A 22,303-nucleotide genomic window follows, 5' to 3' on the forward strand; every position below is an offset into this window, starting at 1 on the left:
AAAATTCATCGAAATATGTTTTTATAAATGTTAATAGCTACAGATCACGTAACCACAAGATGAAATTAGTTCCCAACCATCCAATAAAATGAAAAAAATCTCCATCAATGCTCAAATGCTTGAAGTAGAAAGTAGAAAGTGGTGTTAAGATTAGAACTGTGAATATGTAGAGGTGTAGAAATGCAGACACGCCCCCACCCCTTGCCAATAGTCAATGGGAATTCAGTCTTACTAGATATTGTAACAGGGATATCTGCACTTTCCATAGAACACTTCTTGATTTTGAAAACTAGATAATAATACCATTTCGAGAATTCCATTAGTAGATTGCTTGAAAATTCAAGTAAAGAAAATCGTACCGTCATAAAAATTCATCAAGAATGTAAACAAGAAAACCGTCATTATATACACATAATCACATTTTGATGGTTTATTGTAAATGTACCATGGATATCCAAATTGGACAAGAAATCAATAACAACTAATTTTTCTACACAATATTGTTCATATGAAACTTTTTGCAGATCATGTAATACCTTCTCTGGTACCATGCCTCTTAAAAAAAATATGTTGTAGTCATGTCATTTTCATGTATGATACAATTTAATCAATGGAAATAAACAAAACAATATTTTCCCTCATCAATAGTTCTAGTAATTGTAATTGGACTACTTCATTTCACACATGCAGTCTCAAAGGGATTCCTATATGCACTAGTCGCTATCAATAGTCCTTGCAAGTGCTACAAAATTGATATAGAAATCAAAGACTTAACAACTTCAAATCAAATGACTCTCTCTCTCTCTCTCTCTCTCTCTCTCTCTCTATATATATATATATATATATATATATATAGATATAATGACTGAGAGGGAACCTGCCTATTGATAATGTGACTAAAGAAAAAGGGGAGAGAGAGGTTATGGCAAATGCATAAGCTTTCCCTGAGTGTCTAAGGGGAAGACAGACGCTTAGACAATCCAACTATGAATATATAATATGTACATGTATGGAGGCTTTAGAGGTGGCTACAAAGGTTAGGGTTGAGGAGGTGCATCCACTTGTGATAACTGTGGGGAGACTGGCCATATTTTCTGATTCTATACAAAGCCCATGTTCTAAAAGTAATGTGCAATAAACAAGATGATAAACAGTTGGATATGACATGTTTGGCAACTTATATCTATATATCTATATATATATATATATATATATATATATATATATATATAGTTTACCGTGCATATTCCACTCACCGAAGAAAGCAATTTTCTCAAAATTTCCACTTTCTTTTTTATTTTCAATGAACATATGAACATGGATTGTGAAGTTTGGAAAACATTTTCTTGTTTTTTAACTATATTTTTTAGCAAGATGAGCATAAAAACATTTTCTTGCAATTGTCTTTGGATTGAAAGATATGTTGGAAGAAATTTGTTGTGTACTTGAATCTGTCACACATGCAATATTTGTAAAATAATCCATGTAAACCATATAAGAGATGGAAAATAACTTGCTATCATTGAAGCACTCAAATAAATCTAAGCTTACTATTGCCCTGCCCCGAGCAACATTCCCGTTTTTTTATTTCTATTACATATTACATCCCTATTTGTGTTGTTGAAATTACAATGACACCTATTGTGCCAACTGGAAATAGATATTGACTATGGGACATTTAAAATCATGGTATTTGGGAAAAATCAGTACTCTCCTAAAACATGACAAATTTTTATAACAATGCTAAAGTTATTTACTAAAATAATTTTCTCACAGTCACCACTATCATATTTGTGCTCTGGAATTATTTCAAAATTTCTAATAGAAACACCAAAATTTGCAATAAGTTTTTCCTCATGTTGTTCGATACACTGTGTTGGCACAATCAATTTTATGTCATTTCGGCCTTCTTATCTGTCAAATATGCATGTAGTATTGCTTTTGTATTATTTGCTTTGTCTAAATTTTTTTGATATGTAACTAACACAATTCCGTGGAAAATGCTTCCCGTTATGTTGTTACTGATATCTTTGATCAATAATGACATTTAATCAATATTTTTTTGCCTAGTCATGAGCATTGAATTGAAATTGATTCAGGAAAATGAAAAATAAATCTGTTTTATAGTTAGCTAAACCTAGACATAACTAACTTTTTGTCTCTATTTCTTGTCTATTTTCTACACTTTTCATCCTATCTCTTGCGCTATCTGCTTCTATAACTCTGCTCATTTCCATCTCTACTTATTTGTCCATGTCTATCCTCATATCATTGAAAATATCTTTATTTGAGATCGGTTTAGAATCAAATATTTTTTTTCATGTTCAAAAGTACTGCACTCAAATCATTGCTTTGAATGACATTCTAATTGATACTAAGTAAGAATTCGGTCATGAAGACAAAACCAAATATATCAAAGTCATTTCTAATGTACATTCTAGTATCAGGTTCATAGCTACTAGATAGAATATTAGTTTTGAAGTTCCTTTTTACATATATTAAACCAAAAAATTAACAAATGTATAAATGCAAAAATGTTTTAAAGAAACATTCAAAGTACCTTTTTGCTTGTAGTTGTTCTCCTGGATCTGAATCTCTATGTGTTACATGTTTCCTGAAAATTAAAAAAGTGTCATTTTTAGTTACAATACATAAAAAATACAACAAAAAAATAGAGAACTATATAATGTAATAATCAAATGACAATAAATGTAATAGAAACACATCTCTTAGAAAAGTTATCACTATATTTAATTATATATATTTTTAGTTATGTTCATCTTCCCTGCTACGAAGATATGATTTAGATAAAATTAATAAAAACAAGAGGTTATAATTTCATAGCACAGAAACAATTCAATAGATACACAATGTTAACATATATTGTATAAACATTTTAGCATTCTCATGTTATCCACTTTTTGAATTGTGCACCTTATTTCTACATGATTGTAATGTATATTATATAAAGGATCTAAGCACTCGCATATATAAGGAATGATGCACAAGTTACCCGATAAGAATACTACACATTTTGAACCTGCATTCATAATGAGCTTGCAGAGAAAATACCTCATGTCATGCAACTACTAGAATGATCACCATACAACCCAGAGAAAAAATCCTTTTGTAACCAACTCCCCCCAAAAGTAATTGAACATGTTTTGGCAATGTGTATATTAAAAACTACATGATAAACAGCTCTCCAATGCTCCTACGGACAACATAACTAGAATTAGTGATTAGAATTATCACATTACCTTTGAAAATTTCATGATATGTTTTACCTTTCAATGTGGACATGTTTAATTTGATATTGAGAAGCACAATGAAAGCTTCTTCCACACCTGCGCACTCCACAAAAATTTAAATGATTAAAACATATAACATATTTCAAATTTTATAGTAAAAAGAACTACAAAATTTTAAGGCATGAAAAGTTTGGGTAGGAAATTAACTGAAAATCCCCACTACTGTCTCTACGTGGGTTCGTCTGATTTGAGATTCTCAAATACTGAATGCATTTGTGATTTGAATTTTGGCAATTAAATATTTATCATCTAATATTAAATGAAATGTCTTTCTAATGCATATGAGGAAGGAGCCTTACACGAGAGAACGAGTGTGCAAAACAGGTGACAACAACTTTCTCCGCTACGCACACTTATATAAATGGTCCCTAACACTTAGTATAATTTGGAATCTATAAAACATTAGGTAATATATAAAATCTCAAAGAAAATTCTCGAAAATATACTTTCAATTAATGTTTTTTCACAATGTCTCAGAATTATTTTCAGAATTGATAAACAGGCTCAGAATTCAAACAAACATTGAATATAGAGTCATGGTCTAAAGAATAATATTTTTTGCATATAAAATTATCAAAATCTTGATACTTATATCATAAAAGTAAATGCATTCACCTCAATAGGGACTGCAATTAGGTTCCCATAAACTGTAATGTAAAAAATGCACCTGTAACAAAAACAAAAAACTGCATCCAAGAATTATTTTAGTTCACAATAACATATCCAATATGTTAGTCTCCAAAATAAGGGTGGGCGTTCAATTGTGTGCACTACTATGTTGACGTGGGCGTGTTTTATTTTATATCAGGATGCAAATGAGCTCTAGAAAAATTGCTTTGTGGGTGGTTTGATGTTTGTTTCTCAAAAATATGTTCCGTGGCTCTAAGTGCAGAGGTGTGGTTGTGTGTAGATATGAAACAAACACAATAAACTAATTAATTATTTAACAAAAAAATCTATTCGAATGAATTTTATAGTGATTTATTAAAATTTTAAAATATATATTGTGTCGAGTGTGGAGGAAAAAAGATTGACTTGATATAATTCCTTCTCTTTAACAAACACCCTCACACAATTTCTCTACACACCCTTTATCCCACACTTCCTGCACATCTGATGACATCCCACAATGAGCATTCGGTCCTCCATCCTGACGAGAGAAAACCTTCTCAAGTTCATTTCTTTATTGATAGCCAAAGCAAGCACCTATTTGAATCTTCTTATTTGCACTTAAAATATACATTGTGCTAAGTGTGGGAGAAAAACGATTGACTTGGTATAGTCCCTTCTCTTTAACAAACACCCTTGCACACAATTATTCGCACACCCTTTCTCCCACACTTCCTGCACACTTGATCACGTCCCATGGTGAGCATGAGGTCCTCCATCCTAATGAGAGAAAATCTTCTGAAGAAGTTCACTTCTTCATTGATAGCCAGAGCAAGCACCTATTCAAATCTTCTCATTTGTGCTTTTCCCTATCAAATGACCCCACTTTATTATGCGATAATGTAATTTATCACTTGTTTTGTAGCCCCATTATATATCAAAATTGTAGCAGATTCATATTAAATTAATACATAAAATCTTCATCCAAATATTTCTTCAGGCCCACACACAATTTCTCTGCGAACCCTTTCTCCCACACTTCTTGCACACCCTTTCTCCTTCCTGCACATAAGAGCTCTGACAGAATTTCTTTTTGGGGTTCTCAAAACTATGTTCGACGACTCTGAGTGTAGGGGTGCATCTGTGTGCAATGACAGAAAGAGCATAATGAAAGATTCTTCCGCCAAATTTTATAGTTATTTGAACCTATGTTGCCTTATATTGTTATAAGACTTTGCACAATCAAAGAGGTAGGTGCAAAATAGGAGTATGCGGGATGGGAAAAGTTCCTATTCCTTGTTTGAGGTTAAGGGAAACCTCAAACACTTGACAACATTGGAAGCATTTGGAAATGAAACTAACCATCAATTGTTTTGAAAATCTTATTAAACAATGAGATAGATTGGTTTCTATTTGATCTACAAATTAATTTTTAAAATTTCAAAATATACATTGCATCGAGTGCAGAGGAAAATTACGTGAATCAATATAGTCCTTGCTCTTTAACAAACTTCTTCATAGACAATTTCTCCGCACACCCATTCTTTCACACTCATTGGACACCCTTACTCCTCACACAACAAAATAGTAGCAATTTCATATTAAATTAATATATTTGTTTAGTCCCCCTACCTCCCCCCGCTTACATAAATGACTTGCAACCTCGTTAGAATGCTCAATAGCAAAATTAGACTTTTTTTCCATGCCTCTACTCTGCATATTAAATTAGCCTTTTGTAGAGAAATAAAGCATGACTTGATATAGTCCCTGCTCTTTGACAAACTCCCCCACACAAAATTTCTCTGCACACCCTTTCTCCTTCCTCCACATAATAGTTTAGCCCCCCACCCCCTTGCTTACATAAGTGACATGGAAGCTCGTCAGTTCTGACATCATTGAGCAGAGAAATAACAGTGTCAAAGCACTCACTGACATAATGGACACACAAAATTAACCTTTTTTTGATTTAAAATGATTTGTCAAGCACTGAAAAATACCAAAAATAAATTAACCTCCACTAGGGGAATATGTCCTATCAAGGCTCGCTTAGCCAATCGAAAATTAGAAATAAGATTTCCGAATATTAGGACATTATTTTTGAATTTACGGGAAAATAGAAATATTCAGAATTGTCCTAAAACTTTGGTTAAAATTGCAAGAACCCAGCGAAATAATAGAGTCAACACACTTTGACCATGTAGCAAGTGCTATGTTCCTTGGCGATGCAGGGACTAATAAAGGATATTTTGAAAATACAAGAATAACATTTTTTTTAGTGTATGAGAGACATGGCATGAGATTGTTGGAAGATGGGTGCTCCATCTTTAGGTTGAATTTATCATCCGTAGCATATAACATGTTTAAGCAAGGCCCAGTACTTGTGGGTATATTCGACAAATTTTTCATTTGGTATCCATAGGAGTAAAGTGTATTATTGGAATGAATATTCTTAACATACATTTCAACGTTTTCTAGACCAGAAATCAAGTGAAGTCAACACTCTTATCTTAAACCGTTATTCTATCCTTAATTTGGAAAATCAACATGGGAAACAATTGAGTCAGTGTTCATTTATTTATTTTATAACTATTTATTTAAGGAGATGAATTGCATGGCTAATTTTAGCATGTTTTAATGGTCACAGAACCTAGCATGACAATGCATGGTGTCAACCTTTTTTGGAAGTGGTTGTCTTTCTCACAATAACATCAATTCAACTGATGGTAATGACAAGAAGAGTGGTGATTTTGTGGTATTTTTTAAATTTGTGAATGCATAAATAAGTGTATCTTATACATTATAATTGAATTATTTTAAATTATTTATGAAGAGCTCGAAGGAGGAGGATGAGTGAAATTAATAGAATTCATTACATTGAGAAGGGATTAATTTGAGTAGGTTGTGTATAATGGTTTCTTATCAAAACTTTTTTTCTTTTAATGTAAATTTAAGTTATGCAATTATTAATACTATAGGAAATAAATTTTATTAATAATAGATAAAGAAATAAATTAATTTTAAAATAAAGTTTATCATAATATATATAAATTAGTAATCTTTATATGAGTATTTTTGAAATTTAGTTATGAGATTTCTTAAGTATAAAAAAGTTATAATTTAAGAGTTTTGTATGTTTAGGGTATTTAATTAAAATATTTCTTAGTTAATGTATACATGGATTGGGAGTTATTAGAGTGGAGGGTAGTTTACTTTAAAGCTTTATGATAAAAGCACGATAAAATTTGATATTGAAAGGAATGAAATTCGTAAACTAAATGTTTATGATATGAGATGAGTTGGATTGGAGTTTTGAATTAATGTTTTAAATGGAGTGTTTGAAATATTGGATTCATGGCGACATTATAAGGGAGTGAACACATAAAAAAATTTAACCAATTGCAGGAAGATATGTTCTTTGCATGGAAACATCTATGATAAATTTTTCTCTAATAAGAGATCCACATTGTAATGTTTTACATATGTGACTAATTATATATGTGAATTATGGACATCTAAATGTATGCTTACAAATTTTGTTCCTTCGATGAATAAAAATAAGAAATGATAAGTGGATTGCATTTGATAGCCACTTTACTGAATTTATTATAGGATCTTACCTATGTTAGGGAGTAGTAACAACATTTCCAAGTGTAACAATTTTGTGCATTTAAAGAGAGGAGAAAAAGAAATCACAATGACTCGAGGTGAGAAATCAGGGCCCACCTTTTAAGCTAGTAGACATGGAATATTAGGAAATTGAGACTATTGGAGAAGACAAATATATGTATATATATATAATCTCACATGAGGAGGTGAAGGGGTGTTTCTATTAAGAAGGAAGTTTTGTTAAGGAAATTGATTATTGGATTAAGCAACATGATTGATAATGGTCAAAGTAATGACTTGTATAATTTAAAAGTGTCAAGATGGGAAGTTTATAATACTTGTAATTGGTGAGAAATGACAAGTGATAAAGTAGGAAAATATTTTAAGGATAATGATTTTTTAACTATCACGAAAACGACATAAAATATGTAGACTAATGAGAAAACACCGAGCATGAAGCATAGGAAGAAATATTGCTGGGAATTATATAATAAGACTTTGAGAAGGACTACACACAAATTGACAAAATAAGTGAAAATCAACTAATATAATGTGTACTTGACTAAATTTCACTCATTTTTTCATGATTGGATTGATGATATACTGAGGATTTTGTAGAATAAATTTATCAAGTTTGTACCTTAAGAAATGGAAGAAGTTACCAAGCACAACAAGAATATAAAAACTTTTGGTGGATGGCAAGGGTAAAAGTGATTCAATGCTTCACATTTTAAATCAAGGGTAGCGTTGACAAGCCAAAAGTGAAAGGGAATAATCTCTAGCCAACTTGAATAAGGGTGAATCTACAATAAAAGAGATCAAGTGATATTGAGATGGGAACTTGATGAGATAAGCAAATATTTTTGAGGATTCAAATGATAATTATCAAGTGAAATATAAATCACCATGGATCAACAAGCCCTCGTGCAAGTGAATTAAGCATGATATAAAATTAAACCCTTATGACCTAGTGTTTATATGCGATTGCATACAACGGTCGTGGAATCAATATGCCAAATGTGTGAATTGATGTAAAGCTAGAGGATTTTAATTTTGAGATTAACAATTTAAAGAATGATTGTGCGGCTAGCAATATCTTAATGATGAATTTCAAAAAAAATTCCTTGAGAAAGGAAGAATATATGACTAGAGATTAAGGGTCAAGATGATGACGTTCATTTGAAGTTTAACGATGTACTTAAATGACTATACCTACTATGTAAATGAACAACTTTATAGTATAAATAACAAGAAGTGATCATTGCAAAATAATTGGTATCTTGATGAAAACATGACACTAATAGTATTGATGAGATAACCTATAATGTAGATGGATGTTGATTAATCTTATTTCATAGTCGATATTCATTTTTTATACAAGCAATGAAATTGTTTTTTTGATGAATCATGATAAAATGCTTATAAGGTATTATTGCTCTATATTCGATATGTATTGAGACGATTCTCATTATGATGTTATGATATGAGGTCATATTGACATATGGTTCCATTTATTGTGTGATATATATATATATATATATAGAGAGAGAGAGAGAGAGATGTGTATGTATGTATGTATGTATATATATATATATATATATACATACATACATACATACACATCTCTCTCTCTCTCTCTAGATATATATATATATATATATATATATATATATATATATATATATATATATAGATATATATATATATATATATATATATATAGATATATATATCTATATATCTATATATATATATATATATATATATATATATATATATCTATATATATATATATATATATATATATATATATCTATATATATATATATATATATATATATATATCTATATATATATATATATATAGATATATATATATATATTAAAACGATTGATGGCATTTCAAGATATGAAGAATGTATTTATTGCATGTAAATTTTATGACATGCATGAGCATGCAATTTTACTATTCAAAATGTTGTGATAACAATGATGTGATGTTCTCATGATGGCATGCAAGAGTTGGCATGTGGATTATTTTATTATGATATTATAACTAATGCATTGGTTGAATATTTAGATGTGGTGATTGATAGGAAATCCATAAAGGGTGTTAGCACTCTGTAGTTTTCTCCAAGATGAAAGGAGATAGCTCAGAGGTAACCACGAACCTCTTTGAGTTAAAAGACTAGTCTTATTCAACCGGAGGGGGCTCCCTCAACTTATGAAAATTAAAGGTTTTGACTATATGGCATACAAAGACCAGATCTGAAAAGGAATTTGAAAAGTTTGGTTGAAGTGTGAATGGTCAAAGAGAATGGAAATATGTGATCAATTCAACTTGCTACCCATTTTACTTATGCAAGTAAAATCAATATCACCCACAAAGGCTTGTCAAGCATAAACTTTGGAGAAAGATAAGCTGTAGTATAGAGGAGAGAAAAAAAATACAAATCCTTTCCTTGTACACAACAATGTTGCTTATACATAAGAAAGAAATTGAGAAGAAATAACAACATACATAGGTATGTAATATTTAATTTTCAACTGAAATATGGACAAAAATTGTTTAGAGCAGTATAAACTGAATTCCAACACAATTGAGATCACTATACCTATGCATAAGAAACTATAAATAAGAAACTAATTGAATGACTGAGAAATACATAAAAATAACTCCAAAGCATCATACCATAAGTATCCTTGCATAAAATTAATTGATAACCCTCAAGTCATAAGCATCCCAAACATGAAATTGATCACAATCACATAAACTTGAATATTAGTCCACAATAATGCTGAACTGACAACAACCCTTTCATATTGTATTCACTGGTTTAAATAGGCATATACATAATATGAATAAAGTCTAGATTTGCTGCATGGTTGATCCAACAGTGGATCGAAACAAAACTTGAAAAGAGGAAAGCTTTTTTCTGTTCCAAGTATTTTTCCTGATTTGATGAAAAACAAAAGACATAAAGGCCGATGACTAAATAAAAAAATGAATGTCTAAATAAAACAAGTTTATCCTCTGTTGATGCCCCGAAAAGCGTTGTATCAACATTGGGGGATAACCACCCGGTCTGGACCTTAGTACAGCTCCTTTTCCGTTTGGAATGGTGGCTCCGACTGGGGATAATGGGACCAGTTTCCCAGAAATGGATAAACGGGATGAATGAATGATTGATTGACTAATCTAATGATAGGCGAATAACTTAATCTATCGGCGAAATAAAAGAACTACTACTAATCCCGGGAACTATTGTACTTTTAAAGTGTAGCGCTTGATGATCTATGTTTATAAACAGGCATGTAGATGACTCTATTCAATAAACATGGACTTTTATTCATTCAAGAATTACTCTGCTTAAACCGTTAAACAAAGGGATTAGCGCAATATTGCTACACTTTATATATCATCGATACATATATGATTGAAGGAAAAGCATCCCATAAACATCCAATAGTGGAGGGAATAAAGAAATGCTGTTAAAACACATACATATATTCGATAATAGCAAAGGCAATCAAATAACAATTCATATGAAAAGAATGAATTCAGACATAGATAATAGTACCATATGAGCTGCTAGACACTCCCAATATCAATCGCTATTTGAGATTCTTCTTCCAACGCAGAAATACTTTCAAACAAAGACAGTAGTGCACATTTGCATAAAAGCTTCCTTGTCAAAATTAGAATAACTGGTCCAGTTTTATAAAAGAATATGGCTGAAGCACAATAGTGCAACTTCAGTCTTTAAGTCAAGTACAAAACTTTACGACCCTTTCTAAAAACATGAAAGGGTCTATAAATACTTAATTAAGCTAACTATCTATGAAACTGAAATCCTACTTAATTGGTATCAATTGATTTTAATCATATTCTTCTCAGCAATCTGGCAGTCGGCGGCATGACTCATCAAGTAGGCTGTTTGCCTTTGAACCTGAGCTGACTTATCGCAAGCATTGGCTCCACTTCGGGCGGTCTGTTGAGACGAGAGCTAAGCTGGGCGGCATAGGTGGCATCCTGAATATCGGGGATAATATACCCGATTGCATCTGTAAGGCATTTGAGGGCGGCTCTTTGAGTGTGTGGTTTTACCAAGAAGAACCAATAGGTGTCCCATGTTAAACTGTTAATTCTAGCAATTAATCTCCCCTTTTCCTCTAGATCTGGATAACATGACTGCTCCAATGTTTTCATCGCTGTCAATTTTCCTGGAGTGCATTGGGAAATCATGTTTGACAAGTAGAGAGTGTTATTAACTAATTCAACCAAATTGCTTGTAGTTGATTTGCACCTTGAAACTGCCCTCTCTGCTTTCATTAACTGGGACTGCCATTCTGTAAATAATATATCTTTATGTGACTCTAAAATTCTTGGTAAATTCGCCGCTTGTCCCTGATCAGTATCTTGCCAGTCAAGAAATGCAGCTATCGTTTCTTCAGCTTGATCCAATTCCGCTCTAGCCTTTTCTGTTTTTTCACTTATTGATGCCGTCAATTCGCATAGTGGCTCCGCCTGGGCGATTTGTTGACATAGAAGCTTGATTTGGGCTATTAATGTCGTATTTATCTGTAGTGCTTCTACTCTGAATTCAGTTATTTGTGGAACGCCCTTTGTCTTCTCAAGCTGTGCTGATAGTTGAGCAATCTGCTCATCTTTTGTTTTCAGCATTTGCTCATTTGCTGCCTTCAGTTGTGCCAAGGCCTCTGACAACTCTTTCTGCTTCTGGATTGCGCTGTGGTCAATCCTTTGTTTCTCTGCCTGCAATTGTTGAGTTAATTGATTATTTACTTGCTGTTGTGTCAACAATTGCTGTTCTGCCTGCTCCGCTTTCTGCTTTGCTTCAGTTAGCTGTGCCTGTAATAAGAAGATTTCCTGGTCTTTTGTTTTCAATAAAAGACTCACCTCTGATGCCTTGTCTATTGTTGCTGCCGAATAGGCTCCAACATATTGTGATAGTTTTGTTAAGTCATCAGAGGGGTCAAATTCCTCCTTCCAAACCACATTGCCCGTGACCGTCTGTTCTGGGAAAAGGGAAGGTTGATCAGTCCTTCTTCTCTTCCTCTGTCATTTTACTACAGCTTTATGCCTTGGGCTATAGAAGACATCCAAGGGAGGAATCTCTTCTACCTGCAAAATGATTTGATCGGAGGGGTCCTTTGGTATTATTTCTACTTCTTTTGAAATGGGTGGGCCGCTGGTTCCACTTGGAACCTGTTGTGAAGTGGTTTCCTGTGTGTCTGCTGCTTTCGAAGTTTCGGTGTCCTTTGAACATTCTAGACTGCTGATAATAGAATCAAATTGTTGCCATTCCTGGAGCAGTTTTGGATCAATATGAGTATCCACATTTACTTCTGTGTTGCTCTGCTTCTGCTCTTTAGTCTGGGTCTCCTCCCGCACTTTCTCCTGCTCTTTAGTCTGAGTTTCCTCCTGTGGTTTTTCTTGTTCTTTTGTTGTAACCGGAGGTTCCTTTGACTGTTGTCGTTCAGGCTCACTTGATGCTGTTGTTGGGGTTGTTGCTAACAGATCTAGAGGCAGAGTTTGCAACCTCTGTTCTCTAAGTCTATTGAATTCAACCAACCCTTCATCTTGATATTTCATTCTGGAAAATGCCTTAACCTGCATTATTGACTCGGCTGAGGAGAACAGGTCATCGAACATATCTTCTTTATGATCAAACTTTGTCAATTTGGCCTGTTCAAGTGCATTATAGGCGACTTTGTTGGGATCAAATCGCCTATTAGGGAGAGTTGCTAGAGTTAATGATTTTATCTTTGTAGCTTCTTTCTCTGCATGTTTGAAATCATGCAACGTGTAGACACCACATCTCAAAGGAAAAGAGGGCCAGACCTGCTTCTTATTTTTCTTGAGAGTCTGTGTAACACCCTCAGCAATGATCTGATAAGCTATTTCCCTCGCCAGCAGTTTATCAGGTATGTACAAAGGAAGGACATGAGGTTCGGCTTGGCTACCGAAAACTCTTATATAAGTGAAATTTTCCTCCCCGAACCATCTTCCTACTGATGTTAAGTCAATCCCAGCTTGGTAGGAAATCTTGGGAGCAGGTTTATCAAAAATAGAGTAATGAATGGGTAACGTAAAGCCATTGCAGACTTGGTATAAATGGTGCTTATAAGAAGATTTCCACAATTTCTGATGGTATATGTGAATAGGCATGGGGTCTTGTGATGTCCACCTCCAGTCGAGCACAGGAAATTCAGAATTAAAACACAAGGTATCTAAAATATAGGCACTGTAGTAGAATGGGGGAATTAACCTTTCAGTAACGCAGGTCTTATTTCTAAACTCAAGAACAACTGTTGCTAGTTTATCTGACAATATAGTTGCCCAATCCATTATTTCACTGTTACATGCCGCTTCCATCAAGGGAACCATTTCTATAGTGAAATTAGCGGAATCGTGCAACCCCCACAATCTACACATCATTATCCCAGCATAACAATAAGGAGAGCATAGGGAATCAACAGAATACTTACCAGAAGATTCATGCTTGTGTTTTGCCGGATTTTGTCTCCAATCCCGGATGGGTTCGGATTCAATTTCGTTTTCTTTTCGGAATTTCTCCAAAAACGCCTTGTTGTACTTCTTCTCTGGCTCAGGCAAATGATACATTTGCCTTAAATCATCAGCCTTGAATGAACCGAAAATTCTCCCGTCTCTGGTGCAGAAGGTTCTGTCCATGATTGGGATTTCCTCAATTGCCCACCTCACTACATCCGTATATGGGAGAATTTGTTCCCGAGCTGCTATCCGATGAAGGAAGGAGTCAGCTAAGTCCTTTAAAGTACCATCAGATTTCCGAGTTGAATCTGCAGAGGCTTGTACTGTTGTCACTTCAGGTTCTTCGGCTTCAATCAAATTATAGGTACTTTGCCAAGTAGTTTTGCCGAGACCAGAACATGTAGTATCAGATATCAATCCTTTCTTTTTATTTGTTGGATCAGCGACGGCTTGTCCTGTGGCTGGCGCAGCGGAAGCGACTGTGGTTTTCTTAGACTTCTTCCCCATTCTGCTTGAGTTTTCTGCTTTGGAAGAATTCTGCACAGGCGTGAAAATAAGCGTAACACAGAGAATTGGTAGTGAAAATCGAATATGAGAGAGATATATTGATCAATGCATGATGAGAGATTAACTTTAAAGTGGTTGCGGATACAATCTATGGGAAGATTTTAGGACTTACTATTACATTGAATGGCCGTTTAAAACCTGCCAATCCTTTAAATGCCCATCATATCATTAATCGGCCGAATGATTTGTTTAAGCGTGCCTTGGATGTTTTGGCGGTTGAGCGCAGGTAAATCATTGTTCGACAGATAAGGCTTTTAATATGAATTGATCGTAATATCCCTCTGTTTTAACGGCTTTTTGAAATTTGTGCTTTTGGCTTTATCGCAATCGGGCGTCGGGGAAAACTTAAATCCTTATATCGGCACCTTTTGAAATCCCCGATCGCCGATAGCGATATCGCATCGCATCGGGAGTATGAGCACTTTACGAACGCATGGATGGTATATCGCCGATCGCCGATAGCGATATCGCATCGCATCGGGTGTATGACCTGGGGTGCTTTAAAAACATGCATAGCATATCGCCGATCGCCGATAGCGATATCGCATCGCATCGGAGCGAAAGGAACTTTATCGCATCGGGGAAAAGCAATGGGCCTTTAAAGTATCCTCCTATGTCATTGCGATATGCGATCTTGCGATCGCTTTATCGCAATGATAAAAGATTGATTATTAATATTAAAAGGCCAAAATTGGTTAGTCCAAAAGGTTTTTTATAATGTCTTCATTTTGTTTTCGGACCTTTTTGAATAATACAAGGTTGATACCAATCAAAATTAAAAGGGACCCATTTCATATGATAGTTTTTTGTGAATAAAAATGATATGAAATGGGGGGTTGTTGTAGAGCACAACATCCTCCAAAGATCATATCTTCATGAAACAAATGAAATAGCAAAAGCTCAAAAGCAATGCTGTCTATACAAATGCTGCTTACCAACTACATAGCAACTGGTGATTTTTTCTTTGAAACCTGGTACGTGGCTGATAGCTGACCGCTTGAGATGGCTACCACATTTTCTTTATGTCAACCCCTTTAAACCCTGACAAGTGGTTTCCTTTCACTACGCATGCAAGAGTGTGGGCATGGTGTGTGCAACAGTTGCGCAACACCTACGTAGCGAATTTTCAAAACTGCTTGTTGAATGCCCACCGACCTTAACAAAATGCCACTATGCTACTAAATGTCGCTCCAAAACACCAAATTCATACTACTATTCTGAATAAAACAACATCAACAACTCTTTGAAATTAAAAAAAAATTTTAAACTTAAAGTGAGGCCTGATTACCTTCGCTTTCTCTTGCTTGAAGTCTTGTGTCCTTGAGGCTAGATGAGTGGGTTGATTCTGTTCAATGGGTGATGACAAAGTAGGATTAGCTTCAATCATAATATTAGACATCAGTTTAGGCACCCTTTCAGGAGAATATGCTCTAGCTGCTTCTTTATACTTATTTACTAATCCCCATGCCTTATGTAAACTCTGCTTCATGCTCCTTAACTTTGCACCCAACACCAAATTCCTGACATACAAATTTTTACACTGCCTCCTCATTGGAATGGACCATTTTACAAAATTCTTACCCCTGTCAAGGGCCTTGGATGCCTCATGAAATTCATTGTCACAATTCTCATGGATATGCTGCACATACCTCTTGTAACTCTAATTTTCTTGTTTGAACCTCTTCACTTGTTCTTGAATCTATTCCCACTCTTCCAACCATCTTTGATACTCTTTCCACCGATTAAAAGGTAGTTTTCCAAGTGCTTGAGCCACTTTCTTCAACTGTTGTACAATTCTAAATTTTGATTTGGATGCTCTTGTTGAGGGTCCACTGGATTCCATTTCAATCTTTTTAGCATGTTCAACAAATGAGACATGTTTCCCTTTTTATTTGGCAAGAGATATAGGAGGTGTTTCAATATTTCCTACTGTTGCTTGACCTGTTTGCTTCGAATTCATTTTTTCTTTTCAAGAAATGATATCTTCATTTGGTATTTAGAAAGGGATTCTTTCATTATGACCATCATGGGATCCTCTTCTTCATATTGTATAACACCTTGTTTAGATTGTGCTATATCTTCCTTATGCTCTGGCTACATTGTTTCAACTCCTTTCACTTCTTCTTCTCTGATATCTTCTTGCTTGTCTCCCTGTCTATCTTCAGAAATTTCTACCACTACTTGAGGGGCTACCTCTTCCTCACTCTTTTTTACCCTTGACCTTGTCCTGGGTCTCATTACAAACTCCTCCTAGATTGTATCTTCAACCTTTACCTTAATCTTGGTAGATTGTGATGATGCCACTTTCACTTTTTCTTCTTTGGTTGTCTTCTTCTCCTTTATGCCTTGTTTCTTAGCCTTCTTACTAGGCTTGATTATGAGTTCCTTGCTTGGCTTATCATCCTCCTTTTTTACTGATTTTGTCTCCTTGACTGGGTGGATGACTTCTTTCTTAGGTGTTCCATGCACTTTATGTTCTTCCTCATCCATTTTCACTGATGAGGACCCAACTTGAGGCAACAAAACAATACTCGAAAGGAAATATAACCAATGCATTTTCTTCTTTTCAACTGCAAATTTGACTAAAATTTTGATAAGAGAAAAATGAAATAAACTGGAAGCATGATTGTCCTTCTAAATATGAACTTTGGCTGCCATTATCTCTAGGTTTTTGAGTAAGAAATAGTGTAAATTCATAGGTTTTATCTTTGTAAAATGCCACAATAGCCTCAAATGGTACTGATATACCCTACTGAATTTGCCTTCATAGGTGAAGTATCTCTCGATGACTTTCAAAAGTTCAGTATACTACTCATAAAGGTCTATAGTAGTAAAAGTTGAAGAAAACTTATCCATGAATTTTAGCTTAACAAACTGTTTGAAAGCTAGGATGTCTAGTTCATCTCCCTTAAACCATTTCTCCCCTGTTGTAGGTAGATTAGTGGCATCAACAATGAACTTTTTAGTCATAAGAATCTCCAAGTTTCCTAACTTAACTTTGCCATCATGAAAATTGAGGGCAAACATACTGGCAAGCCTTGTATGGTGACCTATCTTTTGGACCTTCTAGAAAAAAGGGATACAACCTCCGTTTTCAAAAGCTATCTTAATAGCAGGTGAGGAATTGATTAGGTTTAGGGTGCTGGGCTCAGTGCGCACTAGATCCGTGTTGGGAAGGGGTCCCCTAGGGGTCAATTTCGGGTTAAACAACCAAGTTTTGGGGTAGAAGGCCCGAATTTTCTGTAAATAAATGTAAAGTCTCCACATTTTGTGGTCGCGAAGCACGAAAGATGTGTAAAGTTAAAAGGGTTTTCCGCCCTTAGTTTAGATAAGTTGTGTCAGTTTTGAGATTTGGGATTATATAAAAAGGGAAGTCTTAGAAGATCTAAGAGGAGAAGTAGAGGAGGAAAAGTAATTTATAAGTCATGAGTCATTAGTAAGTTTGGGTGAGATAAGAACAAGATTCTTAGTGTAGGAAGAGGCTTTGCTGCTGAGTGCACAGAGGCCTAGGGTGGAAGTCTGCAGCTGAGTGCGTGGACCGCTGTAGCTGTGTGCGTGGGGCAGATAGAGTCTATACTGGGAACTTGAATCATAAATAAAGAGAAGTATTATGGAATCACTGTGTTTTCTGTCTTTGATTACTGCATGTGATTATGATTTGTTAAGTTCTAGGTTTACATTATAATGTCAAATTAATGTGCGAATGTATCTATTTCTATCTATTATTTGAACACAAGTAATAATGTATGTTTACGTGAGAGTAATCTTGATTGCATGATAAAGTTGGCTAACCCCTAAGATAATTAGGGAACAAAACAGTAACATAGTCACAGGGGTGCATAAGTGCCTGAATCATTGTTTAGGGTTGCGTGAAGGATAGTCAGATACCTTCACGTAGGTTCTGAAAGATGGAAGAGGAAATACATCGATAAGCCCTAAAAGGCTTATCGATCTACTTGAAGGCAGGGATTAGGACATGAAACTGACATCACAACCATTTCAGGGTGCAAAAACTTGGTTCCTGCATCCTCCCATACTACTTTGGGTGAGACTTTGGTCCACACTTCACGGACTGATGCTGAAAGGATTAGTAGTGTAGGGATTTTCTTGGCTGCCTAATGTTGAACCTGGGTTAGGGCCCATCAAGCCAACAAATGGTTCCATTTCTAGGATTGGGATCAGCATAACGAGATGTGTGATGTCGTATCATTGGAATCCAACTAAGAAAGAGATCGAAAACTAGTTGGATAGAAATATCCATGAATTCATAGCGCAAGAAAACAAGAACCCGTGATTGACGAAAGAATAGTGGTTGGATAGATACTTGTACATAGAAATACATGAAATCTTCTTCTGTTCCTTCCCGGTTGAGTTATATGAGTGGATCGTGAAGTTGGTAGGCGGCCAAGGAAGGTGGAGGCTTGAAAATTCTATTGTTTGGAGACCAGAGTTAGTAAGAAGATTAGAAGCTTCTGAAGATAAGATTGCGTGTGCTGTCGACCATTGGCTCAACCACATCATAGGAGGATTTTTGGTAGAGTTCGCAGTCGATACCTTTGTCAGTTACAGCGAAGCAGAGTGCCACTTATTTAAAGGACTGCGAGGTAAGTATTTAAAATCACTAAATACTTGGATTAAGATGCTCTTGTGTGAACAATGGGTTATGCAGTTACCTTGATGTTTGGAGCTATGCGAAGTGAAAAATATTTCAGGGATGGAGGAAAAAAGGGTCTTGAGTATAGCCCGCTGATCGGGCATCCTTTGAGTGACAATGAAGGAGCACCACATACTTCTCCCCTGAGCGCTAGTTAGTTGATAATACAAGGGTTCATGCGAATACCTACATTGCCTCCACCCTCATCCCATCCATCTACACTTCCTCCATCCTCACCACCACCACTCACCCCATCACCCACACCACCGTCACCTTCAACATTGTTCAATATGGCGAACTCCGTAAAACTACCTGTATTCAAGGGCGTAGGGAATGAAGATCCAGGCAAGTTTTGGTTCGTCGCGAAGGCTGTATGGGAATCCCAGGCTATCACAGATGACCAGATGAAGAAAGCCATGCTGGTTAGTGCCTTCCAGGACCACGCACTAGCGTGGTACTTTAAGTACAGTACTGAGAACCCAACGTCCGCGTTGGTAGATATTTAGGCCATGCTGAATAGAGAATTCACTAGACCTAAGTCTCAAGCACAATCGATTGTGGGATTGAAGGAGATCATGATGAAGCCGGGAGAGATTCCCTGAGATTTGGATCAAAGACTAAAGTGTACGATCCATGAAGCCAACATGAACCTAGCTAATGGGCAACACCACGAATGATTTGTGGCCTCCCTCCTACCCCACCTAAGGGTTGCGCTATCACAACAAAAGATTGTAACCTAGGTAGAAGCTTTGGAAATTACGATGAGGCTGCATGAGACACCAATGTAGGATGCTAATCTGGGGGTTCAACAGATTCATGCGCAGTTGCAAAACATTTGTCTCGAAATGCAAAGTCTGAAGAAGGACATAATAGCTTAGCCAGATGTGTGCGAAAAAGTTTGGTGCCTAAAATGCAAGGGTCAGGGGCATGACAAGGGTCATTGCCTAGTCTTCATGAACTATGTTGCAGCAGGAGGACCAATGCCTCTACGACCAGAGGTTGCGCAAGGGCCAAGTACAGGGTCCACGCTATGGTGCACTATATGTCAGGTGGCTGGGAAACATGCGACTAACAATTGCCATTTGCTGTAGAAATTTGTACAAACACCACAACAACTCTTTTGCAATTTCTGTCAATTAGTAGGTCACGATGAGCGCAATTTCCATAGTTATGAATTAATGATGGACAGGACACCTACATATAGGGTGCATGAAGAAATGTGGCCTCCATACCAAGGCATTGGGGGAACGCAGGGTGATTATCAGGGGTGTAGCCGAGGCCAAGGATAGCTGATTTGTTACAATTCTGGAGGCCTAGGACACTACGTGAGGGGCTGTCTGAATTTGACGTGATTGTCATGTCGCTACTGTACTCAGTTTGACCATGTGACTGAGGATTGACCAATATTTCTGGCTAAGATTCGTGAAAAGGGGGTGTAACCTTCGCAGTTGACACAGAACCTCCAAATGATGAGGGCTGAGCCTTGCGAGGAAGACCCTAAGGTAAACATTATGCCGCAAAGTGGAACTACGACGGGGGAGGATAAAGGAAAGAAGCCTGCAGAAGGTGAATGAGTCCGCAAACCATTAGAAAAAGAGACTGGGTTTGATCTGAAGCACACAAAAGAAACATTTATGGAAGAAAAGAAAAGCTTCATTGAGGCCTCTACCTCAGGAAGTTAGGAGAAACCAGCTGAAGAAATGGACCCATCCATGATTACCACATTCTTGGAGACCTGCATGAAACTTCTTTGTGAAAGTAAGGCTGTGAAGGGCCTATAGGAACTAATCAATTAGTGCGCTGGTAAGGATGGCGCTACTGGTGAATCGCGTGTGGTCAGGAAGCTTGGCAAGCACAAGGCAAGGACCAGGCATGAAATGAGACTCACTGCGTAGATAGGGGAGTACGAGATGGACCAAGTTATCCTAGATATGGGGTCTGACGTGAATGTTTTTCCAAAATAGACTTGGGAAAGAGTGGGGAGACCTGCGCTCCAGTGGTCTCCGATAAAGTTAAGAATGGCGAATCAACAGAAAATTATCCCAATGGGGAGGATGAAAGGGGTAACATTTGACATAGCCCAATGAGCTTTTTCTATCATCGAAACTTCCTACCCAATTGATTGGGCCACTGACATGAATGGGGTAATCAACCTGAAGAAGCGAAAGATGATATTTGAAAAGAAGTCGCTCTGCGTAGTGGTGCCACTGGATCCCACGGAGGGACCGCGCTATACAGAACCAGTCTGAGATTATGAAAGTGATGATGATATGGACTAGATTTACAAGATAATGGTGCAAGACTAGGATTGGGTAAATCTGATAGCGGATGGACGTATTGCATGGGACCGCAAAAGCTCCTGCACGTTAGATTCAGATGAAGAATTAGAGCACTGGCAGAACCGGCTGCATGAAGTATCTACATTGCATTGTAATATGATGACCAAGTCATTATGCTATGTGTCATCCAAAGTCAGGGATCTGCCTCATTATGATGGGCTAACTGATGTTGATCACTTTTTGGATGCATTTGAAAGAGAAGTGCCAGAGAAACATTGCTTCTAGGCCTTGGACTGGGTACTGCGCACTACACCTGCAAGATGGTGGGGTACGCACAAGGATAATTTTGGTGATTGGCACGACTATAGGAGGATGATGAGAATACGTTTTGGGAAACCAAAAGTGTGGATGACAGATAAGTATGATGGAAGGGATGATCCACATGATCACCTAGCCAAATGGACTAAGGCTTATGGAGCGGAGCCCCAGCCTGAATGGGTGCATCTGTTTTGTCATACCCTAGGCATCATACCAATGAATTGGTACTTGGAAACTGAGCTCTGCCATGGCACGGAAGAGTGGGACATCTTGCGCTAGTGATTTATTATGACGTTCAGCTTTGATGATGTGTTTGGCTGTATTTACACAGTGCTACAAGATGTTAAAGAATCCATCTTTAGGATACTGCAAGATCCTTTGGACTTGGTACAACCTAATGGGACTACCCAGCTGAGTCACGTGC

This window comes from Pinus tabuliformis, chromosome J (assembly GCF_031772625.1).
Source record: "Pinus tabuliformis cultivar Carrire ecotype Pingquan chromosome J, CPIR1, whole genome shotgun sequence".
NCBI classification, from domain to species: Eukaryota; Viridiplantae; Streptophyta; class Pinopsida; order Pinales; family Pinaceae; genus Pinus; species Pinus tabuliformis.